General features: G+C 40.1%; 1 long non-coding RNA gene across 1 annotated transcript; it reads left to right on the forward strand.

Annotated features, from left to right (window-relative positions):
* The first annotated feature begins 7,250 nt into the window (after positions 1-7,250).
* Positions 7,251-15,501, forward strand: LOC121683969. Its single transcript, XR_006022976.1, has 3 exons — positions 7,251-7,279; positions 14,221-14,612; positions 15,194-15,501. It is a non-coding gene; the product is annotated as an uncharacterized LOC121683969 (long non-coding RNA).
* The last annotated feature ends 2,897 nt before the right edge of the window (positions 15,502-18,398 follow it).

The raw sequence follows: 18,398 nt of genomic DNA on the forward strand, positions 1-18,398 counted from the left end.
TACGATGCTACTTCAGAAGCCATCCCAGGCGCATTTCCCCCGCATTTCCCCGGCTTCAGGTATGCTTTGAGTATTATTGAGTATTTTTCACGCTGAAGTGTCAACCTGGTAGGTCAAATACCTGGCAGATGAGGTTCAACTAAACTAAACCTATACATATTACACATCATGTGAACGAGCGGAATCTAAGCTTTCCAAAGATAGCGCCAAGTTGCTGTGATAAATGGTTCGTGAGAAAATTAACATTGAACTGACATGCAATTTAGGCTAAGCATATTTGCATTTTGCACACAGAGCACACCCATTACTCTTGGTTAAATATTTCACTAACCCTTCACACAACACATGGCAAACCCAATATCACAATAAATAGCAAACCGCACCGAATACGAGGATATAAAGCATGCCTCTGCAATAAGTGGTTCCTGAGTAATCCGTTTTGAAATTGCAACACATTTCTACATAGTCTCATTGGGGCGAAATTATAATGTATTCTAATATAAACTATTTGTCAGTACATACAGTTTTGTAAATTGCTCAGCCATAGATTATCCCACTGTCATGGTTCTTATATTGTCAGGTTCCAGCCAATTCCACTTACACAGATAAATGAATATATTTCTATTGGCATGCTTCCTAGTGACATTAATGCAAAAATATGAAGAAAATCAAATAATGAGACACAAATATTGATATAAAGCCATATGCAAACATTCACATCATACATTCCCAGATATGGGTACATCCTGAAAAAAAGGAAGAGCATGTACAGTAGGCTATAGGCTAGATGGCCATTACAATGACCAATATCTTATCTTAAATGAACTAGCTGAATAACATAGACCACTTCTGCATAATTTCATGGAGTGCTGAAATGTACACGCATTTCTGAACTGTGAATTGTAGCATTTATGTTTTGTGGTTGTGAACTTATTGCAATATCAACATAACTATTCCACCTGTGTGTGCATGGTTATAAGTGCAAAATAGTTTAGGCTACAGCACAAATATTTCCATAAAAATAAGTCTGACCTCTAAATTTATTTTGAAAGTGCACCTGATTGATGCACTTAAAAGTTAAAATATACAAACATTTCTTAAATTCTTACAAAACACCCTTAGGACGACACAGCATCAGATGAATGCAAGTTCAGGCTGAGGTCCTAGTAGTAGATCCCTTTGATACCAATGTTAATTAAACTCTGGGAACCTGGTCCCTACACCTGAGAACCACTGATGTACGTTTTTTTTTTTACTGTACGGTAATAATGCTGAATGAGCCAAACAAAAATTTCCGCAGCAAGATTTTGGTTGGCCCCACCAAATCTCACTCCAAGGTTTTTTGAAAAGTTGGCAGCCCTGCATGCGTGAGACTGAGACGCCTGTTTATTTTGTTTTAAGTGCGTGCAGGGTGTGAGAGGGGAATCGATGTGCTTTGATTCCAGCTTGGTAGTTGTAGTCTGTGAAATTAAAAAGCACGTGTGTGTGAAGTATCCAAACAATGACACCATAATTTCATTATGACCGCCGCGCAGTGAAGTGGCGGTCATACAGTATAAGTTTAGTCAGATTTTTTTTTTTTTCTTTTTTTTTTCTTTTTCGCATGCCCAAATTTCCGTCAATGATTCCCGGGACACTGAAAGACCGGGGTACACGAAACTTGGTGGGAATGTAACCCCACATGGATAGCATGGAACCATCGTTTTTCGTTTTGATCTGTAGCCCCCCCGCTGGACTGGACCCCCCGAAAGGAGGGTAGGGCAGACACAGTTTTCTGTGAATATCTCGAAAACCGTAGGGTTTAGGAGGACCATTTTTTTTTGTATGTTGATCTCAAGGGGCCATGTCAACCCAGTCCATAACCACTCATTTCATGTATAGCGCCACCTAGTTAAACACAAAAAAGTAAAAATGAGGTGTTGTAATTGAAGGTATCTGTGACCTAACATAGTCAAAACTGCACGAAATTGGAAGTGTAGGATTATTATGACACCCTCTGTATGCACACCAAGTTTTGTGGAATTCCGTTCATGGGGGGCCACACAATAAATTAATTTATGTTACTATACACCAACTGGCCTGTAGGTGGCCGGAGACAGTTTTCTGTGAATATCTCGAGAACCGTAGGGCCTAGGAGGTCCACCTTTTTTATGTATGTTGGTCTTAAGGGGGCATGTCAACCCATCCCATTACTACTTATTTCATGTATAGCGCCACCTAGTTAAAAATTAAAAAGCAAAAAATTAGGTGTTTTCATCACAATATCTCTGGCTGACATGGTCAAAACTGCACGAAATAGAAAGTGTAGGATCATTATGACACCTTCCGAATGGATGCCAAGTTTTGTGTACTTTCGTTCATGTTAACCCATTCCATGTGCACACATGTGCATAAACAGATACACACGCACACACATACATTAACAGTAATCATACGTATGACACATACTCACACAGTAGACATATGTACGCATGCATGCATATGCACAAACACACATACGCAGACAAACACACAAGCACGCACACACACAGACACACACACACACACACACACACCCACACACATAAACATAAACGTGTGCACGCACACATGCACACAATTCAAGAATTTCTCAGAATTATGAACAGGCAAGATGGGGGTGGGGTTGTATAAAATTAATTTTACATGTGAAATCTATGAACTAATCATGTTTTGGTATTTGTTGTCTAGCAGATACCACTGAGAATTGAGTGTGGATAATGCAATTTAGTGGGACAGTTAGAATCATATAGGCCTTTCAGCGTGATTTTTTTTTGTGGAAAAAATGTGCTGGACTGGGCGGCGGTCATATTTTGAACCGCTCTGCGGTACATCTAGTTATGGCTGCTTTAGCAACACACCTTAAGCTACTGTGTAGTGGGTCCCATTTAGAAGTGTTTACTTCATTCGCGCTTTCCTTGACTCATGGAGCTGCGCGAATTTTATTACAACTTTTCGCCACGATATGGCAGTTTAAGTCCGCTTGATTCTATAAGGCGTAAGCCATTAGTTTCCAAAGGAGATTTTATTTGTGTTGCCAGCATAGCCTATTGACAATTTATGTTGTAAATAGGCCTACCTTATAAGCCTACCTGTAGCTTAGGGAAGCTAACAGCTTTCTATTAGGATCTAGTTTGTTAGTTACAGTTTTGTCATAACTCCCTGATGCATTTTTGCATTTAGAATAGCCAGAGCGTGGATATCTCAATCGGAAAATTAAACAATATCGGGTGAACCCAGCTTGATCTGCCCGCTATTTATTTTTTGATTTCTTAAAAGATTGAGCTTGGTCTGGTGAAAGCCAGACTAGCCATGGACCTCAGTTACACAATGCAAGGGAACATGAATCAGCCTATATTTGCACGAACAATAACGGACAACAGCTCTTCAACTTTGGCCCGTTAAAATGTGTATGAACAGTCTAGCGACGCATTTCATCAAGGCCCATTTGGACATGTCAGTTATTTGCACCACTGGTTAGATGTAAAACAGCATTTCGTTTCAGACTACTGTTACTTAATTTGTGCATTAACAATAACGTTTCAGACTACCGGTACTGTTACTTAATTTGTGCATTGACAATAAAGTATTACATGAACTAAAGATGACTAAAATCTCATAGAAGAAGAAACATTCACAAAAAATCCATCCATCCAAAAATGACCTTTGTTTTTGATAGCTGTTGAAAACGGCATGGAACTGACAGAGATGTTTTTGTTTATAAATACATAAATAAATAAATAAATAACATTATGCTGATACCTTTTGCTTTTCCCAAATACAATGTAGCCTACAGGTGTAAGTGACCTTTCATCAATCCAGTTGCAATGGATGAACTGTGATGAACTGCCCTACTTGTGATTGTTTAGAGATTTTAAAGGTTTTATAACAATGCTACATCTTCTTTGGCTATTCTACAATCTATTCACCTTTTCAGCACCAGTAGGCTACTTTCTGTGCAGCCGCACACACACACACTCAGGCATGCCAAACAAGCATACACAAAAGTTTCAAGAGTGGGGGATGGAGTAAAATATGGAGACAAATTGAAGTGTGATTTATTTTCGCGGAACGGATGTACAGGACTGAGCGGCGGTCATATTTTGTACCGGTACATCTAGTTTTGCTTAGATTTGTAGATTCGAAGTGAGAAATAAACACTTAACTATCTGATTATACCATTGTTGTAACTATTGATAACGTCTGGTTTGATATATGTGCCGCGGCCGCCCGTTTCACTAATTTCTACAGTTAGCTTGCTAGCTTACACAAGCTAGTTTAGTTTAACGTTCAGGCTTTTGCAAACGTCATACCGTAGTGTTCACCAAAGATTCTAGAGTGCTACGCTCTTTTTTAAAAGATGCATTCAACCCAAAGTCATGTCTAGTGAGACAGCTCTCTATTTAGGCAGTGAGGCAGCAGACAGCTGTCTTCTGTTTCGAACAGAGCCAGTGACAGTTGCTGCAGGTGGCCTGAACACCTGGCACAGGATTCTAATTGCTTAATTGCACTATTGTGATGACATAACAGCCAATGTTAAGTCTATGGGGAATTTAAAAAGAATTTTTAATTAATAGTTTAAAAAGTATAAAAGTTACAAAGATGATAAATACATAGCAGCTATGTCCTTTATACGACCTACATTACAAAGTATGAACAAAGTTTCCACGTTAAATGGTTCAAGTTAAATAGCGCAAACAAGAAGTGGTCAGCGGAATAAGAAGAAGCCTAGGAAGAACAGTACAGTGCATGTTTATGCACTGTAATAAATAAATGATAAAATAGAACCTCAACAAGGACAGCATAGTGTGGTGGTTCCAAATACAATGTCATATAGTGTCATCGTTCTTAGCCACTCCCTCTGTTCGCTGATTAGACAGGTAAAGATGGAGAAAACCCGCGAATATGCCGCAAACCCAGACGACGTACTGAAGAAAAATGAAAATTGAGCGGAAGTACATAGGATAGATACCAAGTAAAAAAAAATGCGATTTCGATACTTCTTCGATACTTTCTTAAAAATGTACTTGATTGGGGGCCCCCACCACCTTGACGTCATCAGTAATATTGAATAGTAGTGGGATCATTCACAACAGTGGCCATCTTAGATTCTGCTTTACTCTCTCAACACACACTGAAAATGATGGCTTATGTGATATGTTTCTGTGTTCATGTTTCAGAATATGTGATATGTATCTTTTTAAATTCATATAGAGTGTACATGTATAGTATTTTACTAGTAATTACTAGTAGCTAAACATATTTAGTAATTTGAATGCTTCATATTAATTTTTAACCTATTACACTTAGGCATAACTTTAATGTGGTGTGTAGGTCTAATTGAGTGCACATTGGTGAAGTGTAGGTGTAATTGAGTGCCTGTCACTTTAAGAAATATGTGAGAGTAATCAGCCTTCATCATGACGGTTTTAGGCTAGTGAATAAAAGTTGCACAGTGAGCGTAAGGATATGTGGATGCAATTCATTATGTCTTCTATGTCATTAGATAAAATAAATGTTCAAAAAACTAACAAGTCGAAGACAATCTTTCTGGGATCAAGTGTTTTGCAATGTTCACTAATGATGTCCAATGTCCTGAAGCAGAACAAATAAATGGGGGCACAGAAAAGTTGTCATTCTGAATTGTGGAAGAGATAATAAAAATCCTCCTGGGAGGACTCACTGAGGACATAAAAGCAAGGCAATATAATGCAATATATTATTGCCTTGGAAAGGAAATAAAAAAGAACAAGTAGCTTATGAAGCAAACTTAATTGCATCATATGTGGTTTCCCAGTTATTGTCAGTCAAGCAGTTGAAATATATATCAGGTGTAGATGATGTATTAGATTTTAGGACTAAAGGGCCCCCCGGTATTCATGTAAATATGTATTAGTCTTTCAGTATGGTATTTTTCTGTAGGAAGTCCATGTGCTGTTCCTGAAATGAGAGTCTGGCTCCCACCCAGGCTTGGTTTAGTAATTTTGCCCTCCTGGCACTAACCTAGCAAATGTTAACCACTGGGTGGCGATGAGGTACCACAGAGTGAGAGAGGTTTTCCTCAGCTGGTATACTGTTACCTCTTCCATCAATATTTCTGTCTCTACACAGGTCTGATGATGACACTAAATGAATACCCATGATGCGTACGCGTACGCGTCGTTAGCAGCAAGTATAATGGGGCCTTAACACGCCCCGCAGTAAGCGTTTTGGTTTTAGCATTTTAGACAGTAGGCCTAAATAATCAGATAATGCATTGGGATTTGGGTACAACTATAGGAAATCAAACAGGAAGGCATCCGCGACGAAGGGGGAAAGGTTGGACAAACATCTATGAGTGAAAGGTTTGAGGTCTGCGACAAAGACTCATAAGGCTCATACACTGGTCAAGCAGGCAGACGGCAGATAAGGCAGGAAAGGCAGTGAAATCACCTTAGAACCATCTTAGCACACGTAGAACTAAGGGTCATGGACTGCTTTGTCCCCGGACTCCTGACTGCCCTCTGGAAGGGTTCCGTCTTCACCACTGGTCCCACCTGGGCACTGCCACTGGATCATTTTCCTGAAGACTCTTGCCTGTCTGCTCAGCCATCGTGGCTTCCACCTGAGGCCTCCAGCTTGTGCTCTCCACCTACCAGCTTAGTTGTCCCATTCAGACCCCCTCCAGCCAGCCTGGGTTGAACTTTTTCATTGTTTTGATTGTTTTACACACACACAAAAAATATATATTTATTTTCATAATATATTTTGAAATATATGTACATATTCAAAATTGGCCCAAACAATATATTTTTGGCACTTAAAATATATTTGAATATAGATTTTTTCCTATATGCCGATTTCTGTATATTTTTGTTCTGTATGTTCTGTATGCCCATACACATACAAATAATATATTTGAAATATTTTCACAATATATTTTTGAAATATATGTTAATATTGAAAATCGGCCCAAACATATATTTTTGACGCTTAAAAATATATTTAGATATATTTTATTCTGTACGGGGGGCTTCTTAACGCTACGTAGTTCGTAACCTCTACCTTAACATTTTCACGTAGGCCTATTTCCAGAAAAGTTTGCTATGAATGTCTTGTATGTCGTTCGTTGAAAATTGATTTCTGAGCATTCAGTGTCAACCAGTTCAGCCCCTTCAAGGTGGACAGTGTCTTGTACGTCGGACGTAAGTATATATATATGGGACGTAAGGAGCTTTTCGTAAGACTCCTAAGGGACAGTTCGGGATCCACGACTATAAAGGTAAACAAGCTTTTTTGTTATTTTTTGTTCTCTGTCTGTCTCCATCTCTGTACATGCCCACTTGGTTACTTCCTAGTTCCTTTGTCCTTGTTAATTTAATCAATGGTTCCAACTTCCACCTGTTTACAGCAATTTTTGTGCATGTGTACTGTGCAGATTTCCTGAGCTAGCCGCACAGGTTTAGCATTACCTTATTCCCTTCTAGCTGCTGTGCTAAATCTGGTAGAGGTAGTGGTCTTTTTATACTACAGACACATGCACACACACACACACCCCCACACATACATAAACACACCCACCCACACACACAAATAAAAACACACACACACACAGACAGGCACATGCACACACACAAATAAAAACACACACACACACACATAAGCCGTTATGAGCTATGTACAGACGCATTTGATAGACATTCGTAGCACCCAATAAACGGCTCTGGGCATTCGTAAACCACGTTTCAAATACAAGAAAATAAATGTCTAGTTCCCAGACCCCATCTCAATGAGATGAGGTCTGACGTTAGCCAGGCTAGGATGTAGTAGGAGATGGAGGCAAATTGACAAGTGTGATTTATTTTTGCGGAGAGAATGTGCAGGAGCGGCGGTCATATCTAGTTACTATTGTGCCGGCTGTCACGCATCTTACAAATTCACTCAGGTCTGGAAAAGTTCCACATTGCTCAGGAAAAGTACACTCAATTCAGCTGAACTATACATCTGCCTCTGTTCTTCCCTTCTTGTGTCAAATGTTCTTGAGAAAGTGATCTTAAAGCAAGTGTCTGATGTCCTATCCCAGAACAACCTAGACCCTAAGCAGTGTGGTTTCAATAGCATTCTCCGCTGAGTCCTCAGCCTTTGCCACAGTGAACCATGACATTCTCCTCTCTATATTATTTGAGCTAGGAATTTCTGGAAAAGGTCTCAACTGGTGTGCATCCTACTTGAAAGGACATTCATTCAATGTGTCTCGGCAAGGACAGGTATCAAAGTCTCTTGACCTCACCACAGTTGGACCAGCTTGGCTCATGGGATGGTGGTAGTGTAGTGGTTAACTGGGCTGGCATGCAGTAGCCTGAATAGTTTTGGGTTCGATTCCTGGCTTCCACCGTTGTGCCCTTAAGCTTTAGCTTGGGTGTCACCACTGATGATGAACTACATTTCTCTGTGCATGTAGCTTCAGCCTCTGTGCAGGAAGATCAGACCTTAAGGAGGGGATCACATCAGCCAGCGGCAAGCAGCAGCGGCAAATAGGGCTGTCACTTTACGTTCGAAAATTGCACAATCAACACAAGTTTCGAAAACTAAAATAGGGAATCGATTTTAACCAAATATGTACACTATTAATTTTAAACGAATTAAACAAATGAAAAAGATAGATGTAACAAAACTCACAAACAAGCAGAAAAATAACAAAGAATTCCGAAGTGCAGTAATCATTACGAAAGCTAAAAAGAAAATTCCAAATACCAATTTCACGCACCGGAAACAGCTGTTTTAATCGGCTGCTGTGCTGCTGGTGTTTTGGCAAAAAATTGAGGAAAACGCGATCAACCTGTGCGACATGAGAGATACAAGTGATAGGCCCTAATAACTTGAGGAGTTCGATATGGAAGCACTTCGGGGTTTGGAGAAGGACAAAGCGGTATGCAAACTGTGGAGAAGGACAAAGCGGTATGCAAACTGTGCAGTTGTGAGTTCTACGTAGGCAACATTTGTTTGACATTTCTAATTGTAAATGCAGCCACGTTGAAGCCTGCAGTAATGTTTTTCACCAATGTTATGGCAGTCCACTCTGCTTATTGTTTTTCGAGAATGTTGCACTCCTGTTTGTCATTGTGCACGAAACTTCACGCCATTGTGCGTCTTCAAGCGCCCCCTTTACGTTTGTCCTAATGCCTGTTAGTTGTTCGTGGATCGGCCTATATTTGACGTTGAAAATTGAAACGTCTTTAGACATGAAAAATCGATTGTACAATCGATTAAATGAACAGTTATGTCTCAAGAATCTAACAGGATTTTTTCACAAAAGTGACAGCCCTAGCGGCAAACATAACGCAACGCTCAGACCATAATAAGTTATATCTCGTTCCTAAGCAGCACAAACAGTTTGTGAATTGAATACGCTCGCGTTGCGCTTTGAAAGTTGAACCAAGTTCAACGCTCAGCTTGTTCAACGCTAGCGTTACGTTAGCGTTGCCACCGTTCCGCTGCCGAACCATAGAGAACAACAGGAAATCCGCCTAACTAACACAAAATGCCACACAACTACTTGTGCAGGCCATGGTACTTTCCAAACCAAATGTAAAACAAGTGTTTTACAGAAACTAAAGGTAAAAACCACCAAAAGCACACTGCAGTAACATGAAAGCAAGATGTGACGTCACAGAAGGCCATAAACTCCTCTGCTGAGTCAGTGTGAACCTTTATTAATGTAATTTCGACGTCATTGTGTTATACAGGTGGAAAGTACTGAGAGTAGGCATTCAGATGTACTTAGTATTGCAACATCAATTTTAAATGAAGATAACTTTGATATTAAAGAATTCAAGATGAAGTCTTAAAATGACACATGCTGAATATTTTGTGCTACAGTATTCAGAAGCTACCCTGGGAATCCAGAGTTCTCGCGGAAGCATTTGCTCAGCGAGAGACTCTGGCAACGAGTAATGATGCATGTAACTTTTGCCCCTTGCATCGCGGGCAACCAATCACATCTGTGTATCTGATATAGGCGGGCCAGAGGCGAGCTAAACAGATGGCAGTCGTAGTGTTATCCAATTGCGTCAAAGTACAGAATCAGTCAGTTAACATTGGTTGTATAGTGTTATCCAATTGCGTGCAGTGACATTTTCAAATGCATGCTTGGTGCCGCCCCTCGAGTTGGGCCATTACATTATTCATGGCCAGACCCATAATCTTTTAACCTGACTCTCGCCAGATTAATTTCGTTCCGCTTAGCTCCACCTAGCTTCACTCACATCCATCTGGGACCTCTTCCGTTGAGAGTGATTTCTGCACCAGATTTTATGGTAGAGCCAATCAGGACGCAGGGCGGGAGTTTCATAGATGTGACATAGCGTAGAAGCGACTGTGAGACTGTTATCAGCGTCACGGGTTGGCTTCGATGTGAGTGGTTGAAGTAGCACGTCAATAGATGACGGATAAGTGGCTTATCCAATCATATGTAAGCATTTTTTGATTAGGCCCAGCCTTCTGAATCAAGACTTCAATGGATTGATCCCAAATGGATGAGTGGAGCTAGGCGGAACAAAATTCATCTGGTGAGAGTCAGGTTAATAATCTTTCAGATTAGGGTCTGGAATCTCCAGGGTATTCAGAAGCATTCAGTGAGGTTGAAAACATGTACCATGGAAATAAATCTAGTGAGGGTTTTTTTCAGTGAGTGCCTTTTTTCTGAATTAACCACATCCTGTTGACCTTTTACTTCAGAGACTTTCTAATGAGGAGAGACAGCACTCAAAAAATCCTCCATGGGAAATGCATGTGGTTAGTTCGTAACACCAATATGGCATTTGTCGACATGACATGACGTGAATACATTGGCACGACAATCATGATCTTGCCACTGGAGTGAAGTTGGTGTCGTGAAGCCTTGCACACGCGCAGTTCTGCTGAAAATAGATGATAATAATAATAATAATAATAAAATTTATTTATATAGCACTTTTCAAGCGCTCTACAGACAAACAAACAAACAAAACAAAGCAAAAAGCAAAACAATAGTAATGATAACAATAATAATAATAATAGTAATAATAATAATAATAATAATAATAAAATAGTAAACTACCAAACTACAAACTAATGAGATGCTTGATAAATGCCCAAAGTGTGTTGCAATATGGCTGCAATATGATTGCAATATAAGTGGAGGGACTTGCCTAAAAGGACTTTGCTTGTACTTCTATTTTTTTCATTTTTAACACCGGAATTGTAATCACATCCTGTGGATATCCTGGGTGCAAGTTTTGCTGTGAAGCGTCAGCAAACGAGAAGCTACTGTAGCCTACGTCAAAGCAAAACTCTGAAATGGGCGAGAATGACCACAGATTATAATACATTTGATAGATGTACAGTATAATCCAGCTCATACGAAACCAATGAATAAAAAAAGCAGTTTGCAAGCATTTTTTCAGTGAAAAAGCATGTAGGAAATGTTTTTTCCATTAGGGGAGACCTTGTGTGGTTGTAACACTGTTTGCTTCAGCACCTGTAACTCTCTTAATTTTTCGCAATCCTGTAACCTTTTAAAAAAATACCATTACTAAGGCTTCTTACTGACATTTCAAGACCATTTATGCTGGGTCATGAGGATATTGCCATCCTTGTACAACCAAGGCCGAAATAGACTGTCACCGATTCACGAGGGGGGGGCATTTTGTTAGCCTGGAAATATCCAGACTCTCATTTTTTGACGTTTGCAGGTGTTGCTACTTCTGTTTATCACAATAAATTTCGGTTTCGTCTTCGCACAACCTCAGTGTCATCGTTCTCAGCCACTCCCTCTGTTCGGTTATTGGACAGGTAAAGATTGGCCGGAGAAAACCCGCGAATATACCGCAAACCCAGACGACGTACTGAAGGAAAATGAAAATTGAGCGGAAGTACATAGGATAGCATTTAGCATTTTGATATGATACATAGTGGGCACTTTCCAATTAAATACAGTAACAGGGCTACTAAATAACTTGATTTGGGGGCCCCCACCACCTTGACGTCATCAGTAATATTGAATATAGTAGTGGGATCATTCACAACAGTGGCCATCTTAGATTCTGCTTTACTCTCTCAACACACTGAAAATGATGGCTTATGTGATATGTTTCTATTTCATATCTTTTTAAATTCATATAGAGTGTATTTAGTTAATAATGTATAGTATTTTACTAGTAATTACTAGTAGCTAAACATATTTAGTAATTTGAATGCTTCATATTGATTTTTAACCTATTACACTTAGGCATAACTTTAATGTGGTGTGTAGGTCTAATTGAGTGCACATTGGTGATGTGTAGGTGTAATTGAGTGCCTGTCACTTTAAGAAATACGTGAGAGTAATCAGCCTTCATCCTGATGGTTTTAGGCTAGTTGTGCATAGAGCGTTAGGATATGTGGATGCAATTCATCATGTCTTCTATGTCATTAGATAAAATAAATGTTCAAAAAACTAACAAGTCGAAGACAATCTTTCTGGGATGAAGTGTTTTGCAATGTTCACTAATGATTTTAGTGAGCATTACTGGCAGACATGATCTGAGCTAGCAGGATAGTTAGGGCCTACCAATGAGCTCTCTCCAGATGTAAAAGTTTGCCATAGTTGCGTAGCCTATTTGCGTAAGCACAAAGTGGTTCTCTGTGTGTGTGTGTGTGTGTGTGTCTGCGTCTTCATGAGGCTGGCTATGTTCAATTCAACTCGGTAGTTGATCCGTCCGGTCAATAGCACTGCGTTCACGCCACTTCATGATTAGATTAACGTCATCAGACAGGCTGTAAAAGTGTATGCGGGAATTTCTCGCATTATGATGGCTAGAGTTGCAGCACTTGAACATAGTTTACACACATAGTTTGTAGAATTTTACAGAATGCCTTTAGAAAGACAACTTTATATGTGAATGTGTATGAATATCAATATAGTGTGTGAGAGAAGAGAAGAATAGATCACGACTTAACTGGACTGATTCATTTAGTCTGAATTCTTGTCCTGTCTTCTTCATTGCTCAGTATGACTGCACTAGCTGTAGGTTGGCCAATATACCTGCACTAAACTAAACAAGCAATTTGGCTAATGGCTGAGGATATAAGACAGTCCTATCTGATGGTTAATTAATTAAATATTTGAACATCTATAATGTGATATTTCAACACTGTGAAATTGGATTTTGTCCATTTGACCTTTACAACTTGCTATTTGTATTTGATTAAAAAGATTAAAAAACATAAAACCTGTTTAATTAAAAGTAATATCCAGAGGATGGTGCGTCCACTTAATAATGATCCGTTCTTCCGAATAAGATAAATTGTTATGGCATGTATTCAGATCTCTAAAGCATGCTGCGCACGACCTGTTAGTGTAGCTCAGCACAGCGGTAAAGATTTACATTTCTGGGCGCTTTTACTAAGCAGCTCACAGCACATATAGGATATACAGTTTGTTTATTAATATGTCCTCTGTATAAATCCAACTGCTTTTGTGTTGTCAACTTGCTCCAGAGGCTGACCAAAAGGATGGCTATAGTCATACACAAAGAGGACTAGTCAACATACACCAACAGTGATAGGGCTCTTAAATAAATATTCTGAGAGATCATCATGAGAAATTCAATGTGCATTTGGGTGTAAAAGGAGGAAACCAAGACCACAGGAAGGAAGAGATGAAACTGTGACACAGGAAGGACCTCTACCACAGAAACACACAAAAAACTGGGGCCGAATGGATAGAGTTCAACCAAATTGCACTTAATTAAAGCAACACATTTAGATTTTTTTCCATCTTAAAATGACTATTTGCTCCTTTGTTCTTCAGAACATTCAAAAATTACATAAAATAGATTTACCGCATAGCAGTAAAAAATATGACTGCCGCTCAGTCCTGTACATCCGTTCCACGAAAATAAATCACTTGACTTAACGTCAATCACGTCAATTTGTCTCCATCTCCTACTCCACCCCCCCCACTCTTGAAACTTGTGTATGCTTTTATGTGCATGCCTGTGTGCCTGTATGAGTGCATGTGTGTGCCTGCCTGTGTGCGTGTTTGTGTGTGTGTGTGTGTCTATGTGTGGATGCGTGTGTGTGTGTGTGTGTGTATGTGCATGCGTGTGTGTGTATGTCAATTTCTCTGATAGTCTAGTGTTTGCATAACGGTCGATAGTCAGTTTTAACAAACACAATGTAAAAATGTTCTCCCATAACAAGGTTCTTTAAACAGGCACTGATGACTGCACTGAGAACAGAGCTTCCAAGGACACGAGTGTGTGGATGCTACTTCCCCTTCAACCAGGCCTTGTGGAGGAGGGTGCAGGGACTTGGACTGGCTGCTGCATTCCGGCATGACATCGATTGACAGCAATCATCTGTAAGGTGATGCCACTAGGCCACCTGCCACTGCCCCTGGTCCAAAATAACTTTGACCTGCTGCTTCACCACCACAACACCAGGCGTGCCCAGCGGGACCACTCAGAACTGCAGGACTTCTTACGATATGTCCGCAATACCTACGTCCACCCTGGAGCAGCCTTCCCACCTGCAGTATTAGTAATAAGTATTCGAGCGAAACATGGAGCAAAGGACCAACAAACATCTTGAATGTAAGTGATTACAAGTAAAACTGATTTTCTTATTAATTGAATAATCGCCGAGTGCACATTATTTTTTATATGTAGGCCTAAGTCACTGTCGACATTTTCATGTAAAACCAATTGCCTTTATGATGACAATTGTATTGTTTTTACGTTTGTGATTATCATTGCTGTTGTTATTATTATTAGAATTATTATAATAAAGCATATAGCCTACATCAAGGGTAGGCCTATAGGACTGCCACAGACAACCCTTACTTTGCTGTTACAGATACTCTCAAAGCTACATAGGCCTACATTTTTAATTGGAATATAACATCATATTAGATTAATTAGCCGGGGAATTGAACTTATTTAACTATTTTTAATAATCAGTATTAATCAGATGAGCAGAGATCCAGCTAGACTCATAGGCTATAATAGCCTAAATATTAATTTAGTTCTACTGGCAGCAACTGAAGTCTGTATCATTTTTGTACGTCAATATCATAGGTCTAGTAAACTCCTAAATCTATATGCATTTTTTTGTTTATCAAGCCACTGTCAGCATTTTCATGCATAACCAATATAAAGAAAAAGTTTTTTTGTAGCTTATCATCGCACTCTGAACAATGCCGTTCAAGTGCGCCACCCATCACTGTGGATGTGTCTTCACCACCTGAAAGACCAGCAGCAGCTTGCTGAGGAGAAGCTGGAGATGGCAGCCCGTGGTCATGGTCAAGCTGTGGTCATTGTTCAGAGTGACATTTTCTGGATGGGTTGCTTGCTTATGGAGAAGGAGCCCCATCTGTCTTCTTGAGCTAGCCTACCTATGTTGTGTTGGTTCTGTCTTCCCCTCCTAAGGTCTAATACAAGTTCACAATTAAATTAATGTTTTGAAAAGAAAGTTTGCCAAGTGATTATTCAATAGATCAGACTCAGAGAATCAATAGTTTCTGTTTTTAACCTATTAACACACATGGTTATTGGTTGGTTTATGTTTTCCTTCCAATGAAGGTAGTCGGGTTCTTGTTCGGCTTTGATGTAGTTTATTATATATCCCTGTCCCTGTGTTCCCCTGTTTTCCCGGTGTGTGCTCGCACATGTGTGTGTGTGTGTGTGTGTGTATGCGTGCGCAAGGTTGTTTCTCCCTCTCTCTTATGTTTCATAGAATGTGTCAATCAGTTTTGATGTGTTATGATTGGGGGCAGGTGTCTGGTAGGGAATAGATAGGTTTTTAGATAGGTCAGTGATTGATAAGGGGTGGGATTAGAATAATGGGTTCTAGTTTCAAATATATTTATTTGTTGATTTTTTTTCCCCTGCTAACTTGCTGAGGCCCCCCTGGCACCCCCTTGCGGCCCCCCAGGGGGCCCCGGCCCCCACTTTGAAAACCACTAGGCTAATCAATGGAACTGGCTACATCAGATGTAATAGCGGCGCGTACGTTCCAAAATAATCCGACCAGCGCTTTAGTTGTGGACCCGGGGTAGCCCATGCCTTAGAGTGCACTGCTCTCTGCATTCGTTTTCCTCCTCTGCTTCTACTTCAGCTTTCCACCTCCTTGAACAGGCCCCTGTATTCAGACAGAAACCATGCTAGGTCACAGAGCATCTGCCCAGGGCCAGATCTGCCATACCACCTGCACAGGTACTATGACTACTCTACTCTGGTTACTGTTCTTCTTCATTTGTTGTAAAACTCATGGCAAGCAATGCACAACCACTCTGTCTGGCGGAGCCTGAGGGAATTAAAATAGACTTGCTGCAGAGATGCAACTGGAACCCATGGCTACCTACCACAGCACTGTTTTCTCATCTCCGTCTTCTCAACCCTACCCTCTCAGCTGGGCCGTCTCTCGTCCAGGCACTGCATCATAGCCTGCTTTTATTCCCCCTTGCCAGAAGGGGCCATGTGTATGCATCACAACCCTTCATCTTCACACCTCATTCCCCAGCCAACAAGAGCATCAGGGGCTTTCTCTGCCTGGTCCTTTTTTCCTCTCTCCTGAGATTTTGCCAGTTTCGCAGTAAAGGTTTCATTCTTTATCCATGCAAATGACAGGGATGTACATACATGCATGTAGACACAATATACAATATGTGCCTATGTGTTAGCAGTTTGTACAATATATTTGAATATTTCTTGATATTAACAATTCTTTCAACAATTGTTGACCTACAACAATGTACGTCTCTTCATGATCGTTTTGGACAACTTTACTGGCAGTCCTCATTTCTCTTGTGCTGCAATCGAACACTAAAAGAGCTTTGCAGACCGTTGTACAGTATAGAGAGTAGGTCACTACATACTTATGCAGTGAATCATTGTTTTGAAAACCATCTATATACAGGAACCAGAAAACTCACTTCACTCACCTCTGACTCCCTCCAGCAGATTATCCGCTTGGTCTGTTTTAAAAGACTCCAGATTCCGGGAACATTCCCAGATTCTTGTAAACCTACTACAGAAACGATAGTGAAAGTATTGCAGGGTACTGTAGTTAGGAATACAACTCTGGAACAACCCAGCCCATAGCCTCGTGAGACCACCCAACCCATGGCATTCCCTGAAATCATTTGTGTGTCATAACCCAGTCCTCGTCCTATTTTCTCATCCTGTCAGTCTGCTTTGCATAATAAATTAACAAACAATATTTATTTTAAGTGGAATTTATGATTTATTATACATTTTATAAGATTTGAATTATAAATCATTATTTCAAGTGAATTGAAAGTGAATCTGAAGAGGATGCAACTTAATAACTGAGGTGTGGATTGGGTGTGTCAGAAACACTTGTCAGGACCGTAAATCATCTTTGGAGTGGCTGAACATGTAAAGACAACGGCCAAACAATTTGCACAGAATGCATTCCTAAACAGAATGAAAGTGACTAATGCCGTGAATAAATAAATAAATACATACATACATACATAAATAAATAAATTAATAAGGGATGATGTTCATAATGTTTATAATTCTGCCTGTGTGCTGATTGGCCTAGTGTTTAGTGGTGGAGGTGTGTATTGTTTATTTAGGGTTTTTATGGCAGTAGGAATAAATGAGTTATGGTAAGTGTTTTTCCTGATGAGGGAGACTTTGCAGCGGCGTTCTGATGGTAATAACTGGAAGGATGTGTGCAGGGGGTGGATGGGATCTACTATGGTGTGGTTGGTCTTCCTTTCAACTGCTTGAATATGGAGGACAGATGATTAAGTTTGGTTATTTTACTTGACTTTGACTTTTAGTCTTAAAATTAAATTGAACCAGGATAAGATGAAAGTGAGTTTATTCAATGAGGGATTTGTAAACAAGTGTTAAATGTCCTTCCTGATGTTGAAGTCCTTGAGCTTTCTCAGCAAGAACAGGCATTGTTGTGCCTTCTTGTGGCCTACACTGAGTCAGTATGTTGGGGAAAAGACAGGAAACGGTCCAGATAGGTGAATGTCTACTTGCTCCCCTGGCTGCCTGCCTATTCAGCCTCAGCGGTTCAAAAAAGGGGTGGACATGCACAGGATAACAGTAGACTAATGATAAATGCAACGGTTATGTGCAAATTAAGTCTCCCCCTATTCCTCCATGAGGGAGGTAGCCTACACTTGGAACACTCACCTGTTCAAATAGCAGGTAATATGGAACCCGCTCTGACTTGGTTCTGCATGCGTGACTCTTGGGACAGCATATATTCAAAATAATAATAAAAAAAGACGTTAGAAATGCTGTGTGTAAGCAATCGTCAAAATAAAAGGTCAGCGTCAGTTGTGGGAAGTTGTGTAACGTGGAGTTTCCATGGGAGGAGCTAAAGCTTTGTGATCA

Source organism: Alosa sapidissima, chromosome 15, assembly GCF_018492685.1.
Source record: "Alosa sapidissima isolate fAloSap1 chromosome 15, fAloSap1.pri, whole genome shotgun sequence".
Taxonomy (NCBI): Eukaryota; Metazoa; Chordata; class Actinopteri; order Clupeiformes; family Clupeidae; genus Alosa; species Alosa sapidissima.